Raw genomic sequence first — 16,640 nt, forward strand, 5'->3', positions numbered from 1 at the left:
GCTGTAATCGGCAGCGTTTTAATGGAGGCCGACCGTGGGGGCTCTACGCGCGATTTTGCGAATATTTAAATGGAAATCCAGTCGATGAGTGGAGCAAAAGGAAAGGTATTCTCTTTGATCACCAACGCGCGTGAGCCGTGTGAAACCGAGCTGGTTATTGAAATATCCCGACGTTTGACGAACGGGAGTAATTCGCAGTGTCGGGTGCCCGCGCCGTTGGGCAATTTACACGCGGCGAATAGATGGAACTGTCTCGAGTGTGTTACGTAAACGTAATAAACGCGCGAGCGGTTTTAATGAATCCGCGGAACACGAGAATGTCGACTCGCGATGGATCTTCCCACAGGAGGAGTGATTCGTGACGCGATTAATCCGCTCGCATCTCTGCACGGAGAATTTTCTCTTAAAATTTACCCTCAAAATCCAAGATTTTGAGGGTAAATTTTAATTGTGGGATAATGTGTAACCTCGAGGAATTTTACCATATTCTTTAGTAAAATTTACAATACTTTTAGTAAATTTTACTAAAAAGTATAATAAAATTCCTCGAGTTAATACATTATCTTACAATTACCAGATTTTGAGGATAAATTTTAAGAGAAAATTCTTTCCGTGTGATAAATATCGTTCGCGTTATGTACGTCCTCCGAAACCGATGAGCCTCGGGATAGAAATTAGCGCGAGATTTATCGCGTCGTAAACGACGTAGTTGATTCGCGAAAAATTAAAGTCTCTATAATAAACGGTTACACTGAGAAAACTGTCCGACCGAGCTATCGTTTCAAAAAGTAACAAAACGGATTTTGACAATCGCGTATTAATATTTAGATTGAAAAATTAATAATCCGACCGCGATTCACCGAGAATGAAATCATCGGAATGCCCGAAAGTATAAATGGATTATCAAAAAGTAATGGGCGAATATTTATTTATCGTTCGGTAATTCCCAATAAACAGTGATCAGATTTTTGTCCGATTCACAAATGGTCGTCATAAATATCCGTTTATTACTTTTCGACAGAATAATTCCATCCATTATTCTCTGGAAAATTTTTCTCAGTGCGGGGACTCGATACCCTCGTAGAATCACGACCTTTCGCCGTGTTTTACAGCGAAGCTAGATCGAGACAATTCAAGTCCTCTCACCACCTACACAGCGCCTACCGCGCGCATAAATCATAAAAGCAAAAAGGTTTCTTTGTTTCTCGGGGAAAACTACGGGACGCTGATGAATATACACTCGTTGCCGTTCGGCGACTTATGACTGAATCCTTTTACGTTCTCGTAAATTACGATTATCCGATAATAAAGGCTGTCGCAGCAGCACGGATCATATAAAGGTGTAGTTTGCGTTTTTTGACGCGCTCGTAAAAAAAAAAGTCGCCGAATTCGTCGTAGGCCGACCGTCGTGGATCATCTCCGGTTCGGGCCGTCCCTTTGCGAATCGATATATCGGCGATCGCTTTACGCATCAAAACTCCGCCTTCCGTTAAAAAAAGATCTTTGGAGCCCAAAATAATCTCGATACTCACCGTCGGGTTTTCGGATATTGATTTTTTTCCCAGCTTTTATTACCGTGTGATACAATATTGTTCTATGTCTCTCTCTCTCTCTCTCTCTCTATTCTTTTTATTTATCGGTGCATTCGCGCTCACGGTAGTAAAATCGCATGAAAATGCACCTTTCGCTGTCGCTCCGGAAACGACGGGAAGTAAAAGCCTTCGTTTCCCGTTGCGAACGAGGTAAACGGTGTATAGCTGCTATGAATGAGGCATGTTCTCTACTTTCAGATGCAGGCGCGAGTTGCCGGGAACGTGCGAACACATGCACACTCGCGTGAGATGCAATTCCAAATTACGCGTTTATCGGCAACTCCGCACGGTAATTTCGACGCATTACATCTCTTCGGTTTTCCCGCCCGGTTTGCCGTCGAACCAACGGACGGCTTATCGAACTGAATCCACGGTGCAGCAGCCGTTACTCACGGCTAACTGCGTCCGATTATTTCCGGCTTCATCAGGTACGAAATAGCACGAGCGCAATGGCAATCGAAATTCGCCCGACGACGTGCTGGCTGCGACACGTGCGGATTCGCGGTCGTGGGAATCGTGGGAAAGAGAAACCGCCGATTCCACGAATTGCATTCGATGGCCAGAAATGTTTGACCGTCCATTTGCAGCGCGCTTCGTGGGGAAACTATGGAAGTTCTCTGGGAAGCTTGAATAATTTAACGCACAAACGCGCCGCACGTAATATTCCAATGTATCGCGCGAATAAACCAGGAAAATATTCGCGAAAAATATTGGCAACAACGAATGATTTATCGTTCGCGTTTATGCGAATGCGGAAAAAGATCTTCAAATGTTTTTGATTAGCGCGAGCAATCAGAGCAATCTCGAAATTCTACTTTCGTCAATTAGACCTATTGAGCTCTTTACTTTGTGCTTTAAAGTGGTAGTAATAGAACATTTTCCAGTTTGAAGTTAAAAAGAGATTTTCAACAAATCCCTTAAAACTCGCTCCACAGATCCTATTACAACCTAAGTCAACTTAAGTAAAAAAAAAAATATCTATTTAAGTATTTAAAGTATCAAAAAGTATTAAAACAGGCGTAAAAGGTCTAATCGAAAGTGGGAATCAAATTTCAGGTCGGGCAGTCGGATTCAAGAAAAATTCAAGAGTATTTTACACGCCGGCGGAAAGATTTCCCGAATTCCCGGAAGGCGAGGCAATCGAGCGCAACGCGATCCGAGCCTCGTACAAATTCCTTACGCCGACGGCGTTGTTGCAAAAACCGGATCGCGGTGCAGATGCAAGGCCGACAGGCCCAGCCTACCCCGGCTCTGGGCCCACCCACGCCGTGGCCGGCACCGAAAAGGCTCGGCACTGTGAACCCGACCGACCGACCGACCGACCACCGGTTGTTACCCGACTGGTAGCGCCCTTTTACAGCATTCCACGGAGGGAGAGAAAGAGAGAACGGGAAGCCGTGGTGGTCCCACGCGAACACGCGTCACGTGGTCATCAAGCGCGATTAATTAGTTAACTATGTCGGCGCGGTTCAGCGGCGTGATTAATCGGGTCCGCCGAGCGGACGGGGTCTCGTCCGTGCGCACCGTCCCGTCGGTTACTGACACCATCTTCTCGCGTGACCCTCTCGTGACTCCGAATTGCGTCACGCACGGTCACGCGCCGGTGACTCGCTTCTCCCATGCCACCCATGCGATTCTTTGACTTTCCCGGCTCCGATGGTGACACTCGTGTGTCACTTAATTAACAAGCATAATTAATCGTCGCGCAATTTTTACACTTACATAGCATTACATGAGAAACACATTTTTTATTTATAAATTATTGTATTATTATTATTACAAATAATTTTTGCTTTGATTATAAAATATTTAAGGTAATAAAATCTCTTATATTTGAACTTGTATAAAAGTTATATTAATTACACGCGTTTCTGCGAAATACATTCGCGTCACAAGTTCAGTTAAATGTCCAACATAGATGAATAAAAACGAATAATAAAAAGCCAGATCTGTTTATGGTATAACTGGATGTCTTTTGTAAGTGACGCTAACAGGTAAAGAAAGAATGTTGAACTCGGACTGATTTCGGCTGCGATCACGACGGTTTACGTTTTCGACACATACCGACACGTGCTCGACATAACGAGAAGGAACGTTCGCAACGAGGCGTGAAAAGGAGAATTGACGTACGCTCTGCGAACATTGAGGTATATATTCGTAGTGGAAAAAAAAAAACAAATTTCCTAACGATTATTCTTCGCAGTTAATTTTTCAACCCCGTTATTTCATATCAGATTAATATGAAAATAATGAATTATGATGCTTTCATGTGATTTCGCGCGCACGATGCAATTCCATTTTATCTGTTCGTAAATCCAAAGAAGCCTTCTTGCGTGCTAGAAAAATAAGTTTGCTTCAGTGTTGGCTCACGACTCTTTCATGTTGGCTCACGACTCGACGGTAGATAAGATAAAGTAAACAGCATCTCCGCGCACTGGCAAAGAGTTTATTTGCCAATCGTATTTACATCTGTATCTTAAAATCCGCGAAAATGTATCGCTCATACAGCGATTTTATATCCCGGCGCGATATAAAGCGACGAGATTGTGACGTGAAAAAAACGTCTCGTTTTTTTTTCCTTTGATTTCCAAATTTTTCGTGGTTTTTTGCCAACAAGCCGAGATGTTAGATAACGTTTATCACGCCCGCCTAGTCACGGTATCGATAACACGTTTTATATTCGGTTACAGTATGCTGACTCGTCGGAAAGGCCGCTTTATCAAAGTCGGTAGCCGCCTACAACGTTCGCAAGTTGAAACGCCGGCCGTATTTATCTTCGCGAAAGAGTGTCGCCCTTCATTTTTCTCCCGCGCGGCTGACGGCCAACGACCGTCCGACAAAGCGTACTCATTAAGTCGACGCAGCGGCCATTATGGGAATTAATCACGCCCTTTCGGAGGGTGCCATTGGACATTACGGACGCATCGGCCGTGCAATTGCAAAGGCACTACCGGCGACAGCGCGATTAAAAAAAAAAAAAAGCTGATGCGGCCGTTTCTGGCCTCGGAGAAGGGAAAGAAGGAGGGCACGAAGTTTAAGGTCGGCTCGCGAAAGGTCAGCCCGCGGAGGCGTCGCCGTAACACAGTAGCCATTGCAAACACCCGCTAATTAACATGCTAATTAACTGCTATTGATTGCGACAAACTGCATGTGTTTGTCGACACCGTCATGTCAACATGCGTCCATTTCTATGTTCAATGTAGATTAACTTTAATCTCAATTTTGTAATTTATTTTTTTATTTTTTTTCCAATTCTATAAGAATTAGAAAGATAAAGGTAAATTAAATCAAGATCAAAATTAATACGAATTATTATAATTGAACATTAGGCTGTTGTTTCTCGAAATAATCGATTGAGAAAACGCTAGACGCGAAACTATTAGAATTTTTTTTTTCGGACAATATAAATTTAAAAAATGCGTATTTTGTAGGAATATTACGTGTGAATTAGAATATGTAGCAATATAATATAGAATAAAAAACTTTAAGCAACACCCTCTTATTTCAATATCCATATATAAAATAAATGCTTTTGAATTTCATGCTCAGAGTAACTATGACTCAAACTCAAATTCATCGGCTTCAACGAAATTATCACTGAAGCCTCGAGTAAACGTTGAAGTATCATCATTGCATGAAATTCTCAAGGGAGAGAAGAGAATCAGAGACGTACATAACGTATCTCTCTCGGAACAAAGTCAACGGTGGGATTCGAACCGACGGTCATGCGGTTCTAAACATACACACTCTAGCCGCTCAGCCAAACGTGGCTATGGAATCAACGTTCTTAAAAAACGTACTTGATAGACTTTACAATTACAATAATAAAAGTACGATAAAGAAGCAATATATAATTAAATTACAAAATACAAAAATAGTTTCATTGAAAAGATATTTGCTTTTTTAGTACTGAGATTATAAATTATATTTCATTATATTAGAAGAGATGGTGTTGCGCAAAGATTGTTTTTTTTTTTCATCAAATTGTTTTAAACAAAATTACCAATTAAAATATTTTTTTTTAATTAAAAAAGCACTGAAATTAGAAATAACTATTACGGTTAATAAAAATCTTGGAAAATACCGAAATATAATTTTTCTTTCAGTTTATATACAGTAGATATAACAAATTGTTTGCATACACAACATTGTTATTATGCTTTTAGCATAATAAATTTATATTTTATTAATAATAAAACGTATGATTAAATGTTTAATTAAAATGTACATCTGAAAATATTCGCTTAAAACCTCGACTCGATAAAATAAATGTAAAGACGTGTATATAAGACAATAAATACAAATACTATTGTTTTGATTCAGCTAAAAAAAATATTTATTTTAAAATTCACTATAAATTGTATTCCATTGTATTAGACTGGCAAAAAAAAATTATTTTTTTATCGGATTCAGTTTTAAATAAATTAATGTAAACTTTTTGAAAAAAAAATTGACAAATATTCTTCTAAATCAAAACGACTTGTTAAAGTTAATAGTATCAACTATTATGATTAAATTTAAAGATTTTAAAGTATACTTTTTTAAAATTTATTATTTATTTATACAAGTATGACATATCTTTTGTTTCCACATACACGATTATATTATATTAATAACAAAATATATTATCTATATAAATAAAAATGTAAATGTTTGTTCGTCATCTAAGATCTCCGTAAGTTTTTCACCGATTGTTTTGAAATTTTGACACAATGTTACATTCCGTGAGTGTTGTTATGGGGTCTAATTTTGGATATACTTGATGTTTCAAAAATGATGGCTATAATTTCATTTTAAACAATATTTTTTAAATAATATTTTTTTGTAATTTTGACACAACGTTGTATTAAATTTAGTTAGAAGTGAATAAATGAATATTAGATTTATTACTGGTCGTTTCATAAATGCAGGTCTTTAATTTGAGAATGTTTCTTTTAGTGTGTATATGACAATTTAGAATCAATGGCAGGATTTGAAATTTTGACACAATGTTACATTCGAAAACGGGAGTGTTCTTATAAGGTTTAATTTTGAATATATCGGGTGTTTAAAAAATGATGGCCATAATTTAAGTATAAAAAATAGTTTTTCATTAATATTATTGAAATTTTGACACATTGAGACGGGAAGAGACAAAAAGAAACGGGGAGAGACCGGGAGAGACGGGGAGAGACCGGGAGAGACAGGCAGAGACGGGGAAAGACGGGAAGAGACCGGGAGAGACCAGGAGAGACAGGGAGAGACCGGGAGAGACCGGGAGAGACGGAGAGAGACCGGGAGAGACGGGGAGAGACCGGGAGAGACGGAGAGAAACGGGGAGAGACCGGGAGAGACGGGGAGAGACGGGGAGAGACGGGTAGAGATAGGGAGAGACGGGGAGAGACCGGGAGAGACGGGGAGAGACCGGGAGAGACGAGTAGAGACGGGAAGAGACGGGGAGAGACCAGGAGAGACGGGGAGAGACCGGGAGAGACGGGGAGAGACCGGGAGAGACGGGGAAAGACCGGGAGAGACGGGGAGAGACCGGGAGAAACGGGGAGAGACCAGGAGAGACGGGGAAAGACGGGAGAGACCGGGAGAGGCGAAGAATGTTTCTATTGTGTTTAAATTAAGGTAATAAGAAAAATAAAGATGGCTTTTATTTTATTGAAAAAAAAGGAACTTATTTAAAACAGTCTTTTGAATGGATTTCTAAATCCATGGCAGCTTTTAGAAAAAAAAGTTAGAAGTACGTGAATAAATGAATATTAGATTTATTAAAGATAGATAAAAGATTATTCAAAAATAAAATAAAAAGAGCAACAGTAAAGCAAGGCTCTTGAAAGTTAAACAACGAAAGCACAGAAAATTTAAGAAAAACGTAGCATAAGAATAGAGAGCCACAGCAACGCGTGGAAGGGCATAGCTAGTATATAATATTTGATTAAGTTTAAATTAATTTGAAAACGTATTTAAATTATCTCTCTCTCTCTCTCTCTCTCTCTCTCTCTCTCTCTCTCTCTCTCTCTCTCTCTCTCCCTCTCCATTCTATAAAACAATTATTAAAAAATTCTATTTTAATAGAACAATTAATAATTTTATTTTATAAATTGATAACAGAATCAGATGACTCGGAAGATACATAGCTTTCCCGGTTTACTTCTGCTAATTGTTCATATAGCGTTAAAAGAAAGAAATGAGAGAGACCACTAGATACGATAAGTTGCCGACAGAAATTCCGTACGCGCACATGTGCGAATGGAAAATAAACCGAAACTAAATTACCCCCGGTAATTGAAACGAATCGAAGTCTGCCAGGGGATTTTGCCCGAGGGATACTGGCAAAAGTACGAGCCGTCTCTCGTGCGCGGATTGTGAATTTTAATCGGGGGACACGCGCGCGCGAATAAATATGCCCGTTGTCTCGCGATTTCGATCTTGCCTCGATAAAATACATTACTCGAGAGACTTTTCCGACGGATTCTGATATCGATATGCTGCGTCATTTCGCTTTTCGCTTCACATCTCATTCTAATAGCAATTTGTGGTGGATTATTGCTGCTTGTTTCAACTCGTATATTAAAAGTCTGATAATATAAAAAAAGGAGATAGCCATAAAAGATTTAAAAAAAACGAGAGAACACTTGGATTAATTGTTAGTTGAAGGAATGTAAGTCTCGTCAATTATATTTCGATACAGTACACTTACAGATGCAAAAAAAAGATCCTATTAGCAAGAACCAAATATTTTTTAAATAAACAAGTCATTTAACAGTGAAATTCTCATTTCATCAAAGTGCTAAAATCACACAGCTGTATCTAACACAAACGCATCTTTTTTCTTTCTCGTTAAAGGCGGCAGTTACTGATCGAGATGCAAAAAAGAGAGAATGCATGGTCCGTTGAATTGAATTTCGATGTGGCACGCCGAAACATATTGTGGTTGTCCACATTGATCGCGAATTCGGACTCCAATTGGTTATACCGACACGACGGAAAATATAGATATTTTCGTTCGTATATGCGACTCGGTTACCTCGGGCAAAATTATTAATCATCGGATTTAAAAAATCTGGAGTCGTCTGTCACGGGCAACGCTCGCCGGAGTGAATATCAATTCAGTCGGATTGATGAATGAATATGTATACCAATTACGCCAGGACGAATCTGGCCCCTTTGACAGACGCTCATGTTGCGATGCACGTGATTATCAAGATCACATAGTTTTCCACATGGCAGCTTTTTTACGATTTAGGAAATTTGATAGATCTTTTAAAAATATCAGTTTAATTTTTACACTAATTACAAAATATGTATATACAATAAGTGTAAAATATTCTAAAACTCTTTTAAAACTATACAAATTCAATATAAAATTACATGATTAAGTTATTATCTGTTAAACAAATTAATAAGAAATTAATATCGCTTGTATTTGATTTAAAAAAATTTTGTTAATATAAAACAAGATAAAACATTTAAAATGTTTGTCTATATTACTCATTTCTTCATTTGCTTTATATTTTTCATTAATAAATAATGTTGTTTATATTAAGTAAAAATATAAAATACCGCTGAGGTACGATTTAGCCTACGCATTCAGCAACTCAATAACGCACATTGTAAAAGGTACATTGTATAAAAAATATAATAATATAATTCAAAGACATGACATAATAACTATTTGGTAAGCGAGACAGGAGATTGTCATGGAAATGTTACATAGTCGAGTTCGAGAATTTCGTAAATGCAGGAAATAATGTTTGCTTTCGGGCGAACGGCGAAATGCCACATTTCATATGTAAATTTACATATTACGTGATAATTTTCAATCGACCGCGTGATCGCCAATGTGTCGTGAATAGAAATTAATTGCAATTGTCAGTCTGATCGATCACCCTGATCATCAACCGATTATGCGAATGTTGTAATAAATCTATCGACAGTTGACGTTTAAGTCATATTAACATTTATCTATGTCAATTTAATATACTGCTGTTGTGAAATACGCTGTTTGCCAATAACGAGGTGTAATGTAACACAATTACCAGCGGGTTCGACATAAATATTATAAACAATAAATAAAGTATGAAGTATATGTTATATAACGAGTAAATATAAGTATGCGTTGCACGTACATTTTATTTTGTTATGCATACAAAATACGTGGGTCATAATAAATGACCATTTGTATAATTAATTATACCAATTCTATGAGACCGTATTCATTAGCAAATTTGGAAATATAATTATGTCCTTTCATGACGTTTTATTATGCGATGTTGTAAACAACCGCATCTCTTAATGTATTATAATCTCAATTGTGAGAGTGTTATCAGCCATTAGAAAAATAGACTTAGCGTCTTGAGTTTGAATTTTAGTTTAACAGGGACGATCCTTGCTTCGGTAATTATCTCTTAGAATTGCGGAATGTTGTAAACCAAATGAAAAAAAAGGAGCCTCGATTTTGGTGCGCTAACGCGGTGAATGCCAAATCCACGTGGCACCTGTACTTCCTGTTGGAAAGGTGCAACGCCAAATGCAGTCAATCATTTAAGTCGACAAGTTATGTAATGAGAGAGCAGCCACACCCCGCATTAGTAGTTAAGAGTCGCGCTCGCGTAATTTCTGTCGTACCCTTCATAAATCACTCGCGTAACGTGCCGACCGACAGTACGGTTACATACGCTGAGGACCAATTGACATAGACAAATCTGACTGCTAACGATGAACGGCGGTTACATAATTGATAGCTTCTGTATAGGTTTTGCATTTTATTTTGCGTTTCGCACCGACGACGTACATCCTGCGCGTGCAAATAATTAAGCCCGCATTACAGCTGTTCAATGTTTTGTTACGTAAAATCGATGAACGATGTAATACACGAAAGTCGGCTCCGAAAATTACGATACAGCCTTTCAATTAAACGAATAATTATGAGAATTATTTTAAAATTAAAACATTGGCGAGAATTATTACTTTAATATTAAAACATTGACGTGAGTTATTATTTTTAAAAAAGGCAAAATGTTGACGAGAATTATTTATGCTTCAAAATTAAATACGCTGACGAGAATTATTACTTTAAAATTAAAATATTCGAGATTACTTGTTAATTTACAAATCGCGATAATAATCGTGTTATTAAATTGTGTCGAATGTTGTTTGAAAATGCTTCCTATTAAAAAATCCCGACTTAATCTGATTGAAGTGAAAAATATCGCCTTGCGTTTTCCCGTTCTTTCTTTCCGATCGCGAATGTGGATAGCAAGAAACATCTTTTAAGAGGCAAAAGTTCTAAGGAAAATATCTAGAATGCCTTGTTGCTAATTAGTGTGGTTGTAGGAATTCGAAATGTGCCACTGCACCGCGCACGGCATCCAGAACGTTACGCGCGGGATAATCATCGCTTTAAATCATATTAATACGACATACATTGGATCGCACTCTTATCCGACTCGTTCCGCGAGAACAGGTTCTCTCATGGACTTTTCCGTGTGATAATCGCCTCTTTTTGCTCGTCACTTCGAATCCCCGTCGCGCTCGCCGCTTCCACATGGTCGGCTCCCGTTCTTCCCTCTAGAAACGATAATGAATCTGGCGTGCACCCTTCTGGCAAAAAGAAGTATGTAGTGCAACTAGCACCGACGATTGAATCCTTATCAATCGACCGGCACGAAATGAAGCAGCGAAATGAGATCGCGAGAAACCGAATACGGTTTACGAGAAGAAAGGGGGAGGAAAAAAGGGAAAGAAAAAGTTCTTTGCATGCAACGTTCTTTTTATATTCCGAAGACTTTTCGGAAAGTATTTCGCGTATGTTCATTTAGCGCGCACGGGATGAATCCTTTACGATCCAAGTTTGTAAACCGCAATTTCAACATGCGAAATGACTTTGCCGACACGTAGGGAGGTCGCGAGTTGACTTTAAGCCGACAATTAAAAAATTTCCAAAGCCGCGAAAAAAACAAGAGGATTTACTGTTGCGCCGGGGCATAAATTGTCGCGGGTCGCGACCGGGGGAATGCAGCTACCGTGTGGCGCATTCACATTCTTACCACATTCCCCGTTTTCCCTCGTGCTACCGAGAACAATATTATGATTTGAAGCGACGCGGCAGACATTTTCTTCGCTGCGTAAAGTTTCGCTTTAGCAGCATAATTACGGGAGTTCTCGCAATCTAAAGCCATTTCGCGAGATCTGAGAACACTGAAAATGAATTTCGCAGCCAAAACTAGATGACAATTTGCATTCGAGGAACTGCAGTCACGTGTCTTCCTTCCCCGGAGCTACGCTGAAGAGTTAAGACGAGATTCAAGCCTATCGATCTTGAGCCATGAATCCGCTATTAAATAATCTCTAAGCAATTCTCAAAGTTAGCATAGCTAATCAGTAACATTAAAAGCTTCTATCTGTTCTCGTTATTAATACGGGATAAAAACACTATAAATATCGTCGACACTGGAGATATTTATGGCGTTACATCTTCAACTTTTTCTGCAAAAATGCGCATTTGATATATAAAAATATCATACAAAGTTGCGCGAGTGACAAGTATATCGCAAAGTAGTCACGGTCAATATATCGATAGAATCTGATATGGAGAACTTTTATCGTACACCTTGGACTTGTGCGAGAAATCGTTTGTTTTTTTTTTTTTCGAGATACTAGTACATGCGAGATAATGCGGATATTTCGCATAGTTCCAGAGACGGTCGTTGACGCTGCGTTGCATTCAGGGGCTAATTGGCGAGCTACCGGTGGTAGCGCGAGTACGGCGTTAACACGTATGAATGCGAGACTTTACGCACATTAGCCCGTAATCTGTGGCCGCGTATTACAACGGCGTTATCAACGCGAGTGCAGGTGCAGAAGTGCGCGCCCGTGGGCGCAACGTGTGGATGTGTAAAACACAGGGAAAAGGTCCACGCGGTAGCGAACGAGGAACGCGCTTCCTCTCGATCAAAGCTCGGTCTTCGCAAGCGTGGCCGTTAAGTCAGTTTAGGCATTTAATAAATCGCGACGTCGTAAATGCTCGCCGGTATAAAGATCGATATCGGCAAGAGGATCGATATTCAATTACGGAGAACCTGAGAGAAAGAGAGATAAAGAGATAGAGATGGAGAGAGAGAGAGAGAGAGCGCGGATATCGAACGGGCTAACGAGCGAGACGGCTTAATATATTATCCGTCCCGATATAGGATATACACTTTGCGATATCAAGCGCGCCCCGCGACAAGACAGCTGTCGCCCTGGGCGACATGCGAGGCAAGTGTACGCGCGCGCGCGCCTTCGCGCGATATTATCGCGGGGCTCGTCAAGACAATTTTTCCCGCGGTGGTGAGAGCCGAGGCTGAAACGTCACGAGGTACTCCGAAATTAAGCGACTTTATCGAAGGATCTGCTTTCTACATATAATATACGATACGATGCGGCGAGCGCGGGCAGCCCGAGTATGCGCGGCGAGATGAATATGCAAAGGCCCGCGGCAGCATTATGCTAATTCGCCGAGGAGCAATAGCGCCTGTCCGGATGAAGAATCAATAGCCGATCGGGAAACTGCCAGGTTGGCATTACCTGAGTGGCGTAAAGCGACCTGCTCACGCGCGCGCGAGACGGAGAGATTTAGCTATGACGACTAGATTTAGCTTTCACGGCTAGATCGCCCGTATAAAGCTCTGTCTTAAGCTTGCGCCAGGCTATGCGCAATTAAATTTCATATAAGATTTTTGTTGATAATCTACTAAATGGACACACGTTCATTGTTTTATCCTTCATGCCACTTCGTCAGCGCAAAGCGGGTGTTTTCTTTCTTTTTGAATCAAAGAGCGCGAATCAACGTTGCACTCGTGATCCGCCGTAAGCAGATCTTTATTTGATAATATTGGTGACAATGTTTAATTAAAACATCACTGCTGTTTGATAAGAAATAAGAGAATTTTGTAAATGTAAATAAAATATTGTCCCATGTTCTTTAGCACACGGACTGTTATCGACGTTATTAAATTTTTGTGACATTTGTAAGATATAAATATACAACAGATAACAATAAAAAGTAAAAAAGTTATCTAAAGACTAATAATTTTTATCTTTAATTAAATTACGCAATGTATTATATGTTGTGTTATCATCACATGCTTATGAAAAATCTATCGTAACAGTCTACTATATATGATAAGGATATTCAAAGCTCAACAAGTTGTTAAACAATTTTATATGCTCGAACCGAAATCGAGCGTTCTTTTCTTACAGGCGGGCGGTCGACGAACGAAACAATGGATAGAGCGACCGGACTTTCCGCAAGACATCATCGGACAAAACATCTCCAAGCTAACGAGAGAGGGCTGACCGGCGAACCGTGAGAAAGAAAACAAAAGTCGCCCTTGCGGGCCGAATGCGAAAAACTCGTTAAGGTCGACGGGAGTCGAGAGAGATAGATAGAAAGGAAACTCGCGATCGAAATGAGCCTCGACTGCGAATGATTAAAAGAAAGTATCTCGTGCTGCCTCACGTAACACGCTTCCGTACCGGAAGAAAGAAGAAGAAAAACGAGAGGACGGCGGGCAAAGAACGCGCGACCGCATTACCCCGAAATACGACAAAAAGCCCAAGGGGACTGGAAAAAACGACGGACGGCAAAAACTGACGAGCGAACGACGGCGAAACGAGTCGGTGCAAACAATCTAATCTAATTGCGGGAAGCGTCGCGGCCCGAGCGATAAACGGCGGCCGAGAGCTTTACGAGCTCTCTCGGCTGTTTTGCGTGCGCGCGGAGCGAGTGTGAAAATTGCTCTCGTAATTCACGCAGGGAGACGCCGCCGCGTAAACCGCGCGTTGACTCGTCTCCGCATCTGCGCGAGCAGAAAAGCAACCGCTCCGCGGTGTACGACCGCCACCGCCACCGGAACTTCAACGATTTGTCGCGCGGAAACGTCGATAGTGGGAAAGTGGGTCTCGTCGTTATTTTCGATTCTAAAAACATCAAGGGTACTTAATTGGAATGTTAGGGAAGGAACATAAATAAGTGAGAAAAATCCCGGAGAGCTCCTCCACTTCTCTTCTACGCTGCAATCACCAGCACTTAGTTAAAATTGCGTTTCAAAATAACATTTATCCCGTATTCATCTTCGATACGTCAATTATAAATTTCCGAAGATTTAGTAGAAACGCGGAAAATAAATCTTTGATTTTGTGACGCGGTTTTTTTTTTCCTTCGCGAAAGAGGTTCGAAAAGTATGTTAAGAAAATAGAAGATGTCTCCTCTCCTTTTTGAATTTATCATCGAAAGCACATCATATTCGTAGATCAGGTAAGCGCCCTTAAGGCTCATGAAACATTCGTCACAAACGCGAACGTATTCATAAGGTATTCTAATGTTTCCCTCTTTCCATAACGGAGCTCTTAAGGCGTGGAATAATGTAACGGATCGCGGGTCCTCGGCGAAGAACTGTGGGAAGTCGAGTGCGGGAGCACTGGCAAAGTCGAGAGAGGGAGAGAGAAAGAGAGGAGTCGCTGCGTGACGAGCGCACGCTAACGTAACAGAAATGATGAACGAGCGACGGCAATACGAAGGATACGTAGCAAGATAAGAGGAGAACCTCAGAGTTTCGCGAGGAGTGTCGCGACGGAGATTAAACCTCAAGCTAAAGCGCCACAACATTTGCCGCACGATTGTGCCGCTTCTCCGAAGAATTGCTTTGAGCTCGAAGTGAATAGGAAAAAAATGAAACGCATCTATCCAGTGAGAGATTCAAGTGACATTTCTACTTATTAGTGTTAATTTTGCATCGACGCGGCGAGCAAGTTCGCACACGTTGAGACACACCGCCACGTCCTCGAGGAGGCGTAATGACGCCGAGCTGTGAACGATGACACGTGCTTTCATTACGCTTCCACGTGTGACAACGTTTGAACAAGTGCTGTTCTGTCCTTTAATGCGAGGTTGTTCGTGAAGAAGTTTACGTGCAGCTGGTTCCCCACCGTTTGCGACGGCGCCGACGTGTTGTACAAGAGCACGGTGTGCATCAGCGTGTGCGGCGCACACATTGCGCGTATTGTCGCGTGCAGTTCGCAGTCTCACGACGCTGCATCGGAGTTGACGCGCAGCCGGATGCATCATCGTGATAATCAGGAACACAAAATTCACTTTGATCGTCAAATAAATCATTAGTCGCAACTCGTACCTTTAGGTACTCACATATCCAACCTGTGCAGCGTGCTGCGAACTGTGGAAGTATCGAAACCAATTATGATTCTTTGTGTTTTTGTTTATCGGAAATTAAAATCTTAATGACCCGCTTGAATCCAATGTCTATACAAAATTCTAAATATTAGTTCGTTTTTTATTGAAGAACAGATATTATCTACAACATAAAGCTCATCAATTACATAAGGAAAATCATAAATGGGGAAAATAATCCAAAGTGATTAACAAATTAAGATAAAAATATATTTAATTTAATATTTCTTTTACATTTTGTTTTCTTTTACATTTTGAGAATTTCTAAGAAGGGTTAATTTTTTCAAAGTATTTTCTATCTCTCCCATTTTTGTCTACCACTTGCTAAATATAAAGAAATGAATAATATAATCTACTAAGTGCTGGCCATATATAGTACAAGAAAGAAAACAGAACACTCAAGTATTAATAAAGTTGTTTTAAGTAAGACATGAGAAAATATGAAATAATTCAACCTCGATATAAGTTGCTGTTACACTTACAATCGCGTACAGTATTGATAATATTTTATATATACATACGTAAAAAAGATAAGTAAACTTAATCAATTAGATTGTCTAAATTTGCATCAAAATAATCTCTAAATTAACTTTGTAAAATATATCATTCGTTACTCTTGGCCGAATCAAAAGAAGTAGATCGAGGCTCGCCTTATCGCGAACACGCGAATTGGATAACGACGTAGCGATCAATGGAACGATTGCCTTACATGAAAGTAGGTTAATGCAAGACAAATTGCGGTACAGTTTCACGTTTATCGTTGCAAAAAGCGAGTACTGAGCAGCGTTGAAAATTCTGGACAATAGGTGGGGAAGGCAAGCGGAACATAA

General features: G+C 40.1%; 1 protein-coding gene across 4 annotated transcripts in view; it reads right to left on the reverse strand.

Moving 5' to 3' along the window:
- LOC105834023 (ras-related protein Rab-37) overlaps nt 1–16,640 on the reverse strand; it is an 85,369-nt gene that overhangs the window by 7,561 nt on the left and 61,168 nt on the right. The gene's annotated exons all lie outside the window — the stretch shown is intronic.

This window comes from Monomorium pharaonis, chromosome 4, assembly GCF_013373865.1.
Source record: "Monomorium pharaonis isolate MP-MQ-018 chromosome 4, ASM1337386v2, whole genome shotgun sequence".
Lineage (NCBI taxonomy): Eukaryota > Metazoa > Arthropoda > Insecta > Hymenoptera > Formicidae > Monomorium > Monomorium pharaonis.